This window comes from Delphinapterus leucas, chromosome 1, assembly GCF_059928025.1.
Source record: "Delphinapterus leucas isolate spDelLeu-1000000601 "Yukka" chromosome 1, BTC_Dleu_Yukka2, whole genome shotgun sequence".
NCBI classification, from domain to species: Eukaryota; Metazoa; Chordata; class Mammalia; order Artiodactyla; family Monodontidae; genus Delphinapterus; species Delphinapterus leucas.
Genome location: NC_143129.1, coordinates 64,018,122 through 64,024,121, shown reverse-complemented (window position 1 = coordinate 64,024,121; position 6,000 = coordinate 64,018,122).

Here is a 6,000-nt window from a genome sequence, read left to right as displayed (position 1 = left end):
TGCTACTTCTCTGAAAGTTAAACATGGCTACCACTTATTAAATGCCCATTTTGTTAAACACTATGTTCAGTGATTAGCATATGTTATTTCAGCACAACAACCCTCTGATAACAAGTATCATTTTTTTCATTTTATCAATGTGGAAACCAAGGCTTTGAGATGAATTATGTAATTTGTCCAAGGTAAGAGTATGGTAAAATTGGGCACATTAGTAAATATCGCAGAGCTATAAGTTTAAATTAAGATGAGATAAATATTTTATTGAAATGGGTTGCATGCTTTGCCCTTAAAATAGAAATTAGACAATTTATTCTTAAAGCATGGTAAAGGTGGAATCTGTCAGGCTTAATGTCTTGTGATGATCTTATATGACTAAGGAGGCTTTAGTCTGTTGAAGGTCAAACACAACTTTAATTTCTTGCTGAAGATAGTAATATTAATCTTGGGTGTTATATCAAAGTGAATAAATTCATCTATCAGCTATGTGACAAGTATTCTGTTAAAGTCTGGTGATATAAAGATGGTAAACAGTGTTTTTTGTCCTCCAAGAACCCACATTCTTACATAGAAACACAAGACTAAGCAACTATTGAAAACTGAGTAAAGTTAATTATAGATTCAAGTGGACAATGGAATATATACTTATATGTACACACACATATATGGATATCTTAGCAAATAGAATTGCCTAAGGTGAACTGTAATATCAAAACTGAATTACTTGTAGGAGTCTAACAGTAAATTAAAACCACAAATGGAATCAAGCAGACATGCTGATACACCTCAGGACAAGCAAGAGGAGGAATCCATTACTATTCCCAGGTACGAAGAGGCAAGAGAAGGGTCAACAGAACAAAGCAAGAGCCACAGTTGTAGGAGAGGGGCTATCTGGCAGGAGCCATGGTCCTAGATAGAGGAATCTTAGCCATTGCTAAGACAGCTCTGACCTATTCGCCTCCCACTTCTCTTGCCAACTAAGTGAACCCCATGGAAAGACAAAAGGAAGGTGATAAAGTCTGCCCCTTCCCTTAAATGCACTTTTCTTTGGGGAAAGTGTTTTAGCATTTCCAGAGCATGGGAATCCTCAGCTTCAACTATTAGCTCTATGAAGAAGAATCCAAAGAAAAGTGTATATAAGGAAAAAAAGCAGAATTTAGGAGAATGTCTGTGTTTAGGGGTGAGAGGATGAGGGGTGTTCAATAAGAAGTGGCCAGAGCAGTACACAGAAAAACAGTAGAGACAGGACAGTGTAAAAGAAGGAGGAATGGTCATTAGCACCAAAGACTTCAGAGAAATTGGGGGTGGGGAGGGAGTGGGGAGGGGGCAGGGGTGGGGGGAATGAAGGCTAGAAAAAACCATCAGATTTGTTGACTCGCAGACCACTATTGATCTTCAGGAAGTGTTTCAGTAACGTTGTGGAAGTGGAAGCCATATTGTAAGAGTTGAGTTTTAGGGGAAATGCAGATTATATATTCCTCTTTCAAGGAATTCAGTTGTAAAGAGAAGTTGCAACTCAAAGCAGCAATAGGGTTAAGGTACCATCAGAAATAACTATGTTATATTTAGGAATGGGGAATAAGGAGCCAGTGTGAGAATGAGATTGAAAATGCAAATCAAAAAAAGAAAAAACACCAACGGACATTGGAGTGATATCTCTGAAGAGGTGGGGGATCAGTGTTGGAGAGTAGCAGAGGGGAGTTCTGGGCAAGATGGAGAGAGAATACCTTCTTGCAGGCAAGGGGGAAAGAAGTGACTGATGATGAAGATAAAGAGATTTTGAAATGGAAAAGAGAGAAGTTAAGGAAACTCATAGACTCAAAATGATCAGTAAAAGGCAAGCAAGGTCTTATGTGAAGGGTCAAGAAAGCAGCGTTGGAGTTGGAAGCTTAAAGAAAATGGAGACGGTTTGGAATAGCTGCTTTAACCATGGTGAAATGGTGAACAAAAGGAAATTCTCAGCAGCTGTGAAGATCAGGCTAGAATCGTGATTTTGACTGCTCCTTTAAATCAAGGACTCTGTCTTAGATTCCTTCTTATCCTCCGTGGTACCTTGCACAGAGCAAGCACACAATAAATATTTATTGATGATTCTAATTTTTAAAGTTTGCTTTTGAATGAGAAGAAAAGACAAGAGAAAAAAGAAAATAAGGGAAGTGAAAGCATGAGAGAATGTTTTATATTGCCAGTGCGTGGGATTCCTAGAAGCACTTTGCCTGCTTACTGACCTTCACAAAGTCACTTACTTTCAATAGTACTGGTTTCATTTCCCAGGCAGCAAAAGAATGAGTAAACTCCACCTCCTATTGTCTTCCAAGAATATCACAAGCTCTTAGTAAAATAATATTTACATATTCTTTTGTTCACCTTATAAACAAGATAATATACACTTTCTCCATTTTTAAAGATTTCCTGCTCTTTTGTCTGTACTGTTTTATTATTATTAAAAGTTAGCTAGTGAGAGTTTGGCCTATTGCCATTGATTTTCTTTTGGCATTTCAAGAAAACAGAAGTGAGAAAAAAGAGTATGAAAAATGGGCTTCCCTGGTGGCGCAGTGGTTGAGAGTCTGCCTGCCGATGCAGGGGGTGCAGGTTCGTGCCCCAGTCCGGGAAGATCCCACATGCCGCGGAGCGGCTAGGCCTGTGAGCCTAAGGCTGCTGAGCCTGCACGTCCGGAGGCTGTGCTCCGCAACGGGAGAAGGCCACAACAGTGAGAGGCCCGCGTACTGCAAAACAAAACAAAAAGTATGAAAAATGAAAATTTGTGACTTACAAAAATAAAATGAAGAAAGGAAACAGAGGCAATTTGATTCCAAGTCTAATTAGTCAATATTACTGTCTTTAAGTATTTAAATAAATGTTTATGTTGGGATTCCATAGTCATTTCACCTTATCAATTTACTTGAAGTGCACTTTAATTTCATAATCTGGACTTCCCTGGTGGCACAGTCGTTAAGAATCTGCCTGCCAATGCAGGGGACACGGGTTCAAGCCCTGGTCCGGGAAGATCCCACATGCCGCAGAGCAACTACTCACATGTCGCGGAACAACTAAGCTTGCGTGCTACGACTACTAAGCCTGGGCTCTAAGCCCGCGAGCCACAACCACTGAAGCCCGTGTGCCTAGAGCCCGTGTTCCACAACAAGAAAAGTCACCACAATGAGAGGCACATGCACTGCAACAAAGACTAGCCCCTGATCTCTGCAAGTAGAGAAAGCCCACACGCAGCAATGAAGACCCAGTGCAGCCAAAAATAAATTTAAAAAAAAATCATAATCTATTTCTAGGAGGCACTCTCTCTTTGTATTTTACTCATAAAGTATAAACAAGCAAAATGCTTTAATTAAAAAAAAATGTTAACTGGAAAACACCTTTCTAAGTCATCCATAGCTTGCTGTATGTATCATATTCAGTTTTTCCCTATGTTGTAGTAGATCACATCTCTTTTAATAATTAATAATAGAACAGTTTTCCTTCCGGCTCTGGTTATGTTGTTATTTTGAGCTTATTAAGCATCCAACTCTCCCCCACTTTAAAAGAAAAACAATTATTTAACCAGAAAACTTCATAGCATCTTTTCTGTGACTCTGAATTCATCATGTTAGCTTACATTACAGTGAATGCCTCAATGTCAGGCAGGTCCAGGTCTGAACCATGGCATATGAGATTAACTGTGGGAAATCTAACTGGCCTCAAGCTCAATGACAATCATCCCTATGGAATAATTTTAAGAAAAGTTTTTGGCAATCACCGTGCTGCCTTTCTCCCTCAATCCTTTACAGATAAATAACAAGTTTTACAACTATTTTCTAAAATGTCATGGTAGTAAATTTAATAATGTACCTGTGCTTAGAATTATTTTGAGAGAATTCTTGAGGAAGTTTTTGTGACCAAAGAACTCATCATTATGTTTTGAAACTTGTTTACTGCAACACAGTTCTAAGAGTATACTCTTGAAGAAAAATGTGTTTACATTTTAAAAGTTTTTCTTTTTTTTTAAACGTGTGCGCAAATCCTTTGAGTCTGCACTAGATCTCAGGGTTCCAGCACTGACACAGGGCTCCAGAGATGCAACTGAGTCACATCCCGAGCCTGTGTCAGCATCTATGTGCACAGACATATTTTCCTACCTGCTTTTGACTTCCAGGCTACTCTTGATTTCAGTTATTGTATTTTTTGGTTCCAGAATTTCCATTAAAAATAGAGCTAATTCCCTGGGGAAATTCTCTATCTTTTTAGCATATTTTAAAAATATTTTAATCAAAGTCCTTGTCTGCTAATCTAATACCCGAATTACTGGTTTCTATTATCTATTTTTTTCTTGGATTTTGGTGATATGACTCTTATCTCTTGGTGTACCTAATAGTTTTTGATATTCATTCGATATTGACTACTGAATATAAAATAACCAAGTATTAAAAATTGAGTAGAGGGAATTCCCTGGCCATCCAGCGATTAGGACTGCTCTTTCACTGCTAAGGGTGTGGGTTCAATCCCTGATGGGAGAACTAAGATTCCACAAGCTGCACGGTGTAGCAAAAAAAGAAAAAAAAATTGAGTATAAGAAAGAACATCTATGTGATGTTATCCCTCTCCAAAGTGGAATCACTGTCATCTCTGCTGGACAGATAAAGATGCTAAGCAGAAAGCTTCTGAAAAACAGTGATTTTCTCATCCTAACCTCCTACCCCAAGTAGCTTCAGCATTCAGCAGAATTTTGTGGGGAAACCATCTGTGTCGCTCAGTTATTCACTCTTCCCTTCTCCCTGAAATCCTGGCTCTCCAAGATTTCAGCTTTGTCTCTCCAGTCCTGTGAGAACCCAAAATGTAAGTGCTTTGTTTGTTTTGTTCCCCAACAATGACCCTTGACCCAGGCGAAGCCCCGATGCTCAGCATCTTGCCTTGTACCCAGAATCTATAAGCACCTCCAGCTGGCAAAGGAAAAAGCTCACCATTTTGCAGTTCCTCCTCTGGAATCTTGGTTCCTCTAGTCTTGTTGCTCCAACAGCTCTTGGATCGCTTTATAGAGATGCTTTTGGTACTTATCTGGCTTTTCCATTTATTCCTAGAGGGAGATTTGGTGTGGCTCAATTTACTCTGTCAGACCTGAAAGTAGAACTATATTCAAGCTACTCTTAAACTACTATAAAGAGATAAGCTCACTTGCAGTGACTACACAAGAAAATGGGAGGGAGGGGTTTCTGAAAGGGAGAGTTTCTTAAGTCCTCCCACATACAAGCGGGTAGTTAGAGTGCATTACTTATTATAGGCTCTGGCTGGGTGGTGAGCCAGAGTGAGAAGATCCTGGTTTCTTCAGGCAATGAAGGCACATTCAATCAGCATCGTTCATTCAGAAATACTTGGGTCAGCTCCCATTTGCCCACATATTACAGAGTTGGTAGAAAGAAAAGTAGGGTCTCCTTTTACTTTATATTTCTTTTTATATATAGGCTGTATCTAAACCTTTTTTTGCATGATACATACACATTCATCATTCCTATTTTCCTTTATTACAGCAGTGAATTATTCGTTTTTCATTTTTAATCTTTTTTTTAAGGAAAGAAATGATCACATCCTCTGTTCACACTCATTTCAAAGCCTATAACACAATCCATAAAGTTGGTCTCAGAGTCACAGTCACACTTCACTGACATTGCAAATCACAAGGGCTCCATTATCATAGTTCCCTGCTTTAGGTTCTATGGTCACAAATGGCATATGAGCAGTTATTTAGAAGGAATGAAATTATGTCATCAAAATACCTTGAATAGATACATTTCAAACTTTCTTCAGAGGATGAAAAAAAAGTGAAATAATAAATCTTTCCCTAACAATGTTTTTTAAAAATGTAGTCAAGTTTTCTCTATGGACTAAGCCGGCCTCTGTGGTTTATTCTTTACGTAATGATAGATTTAAGGCAGCACCAAAAGCACAGGAAAAATTCTCGTGACCATGAAGCATCCTTCATGGCCCTCCTATTAAGTGACAGGCACTGTGCATAAA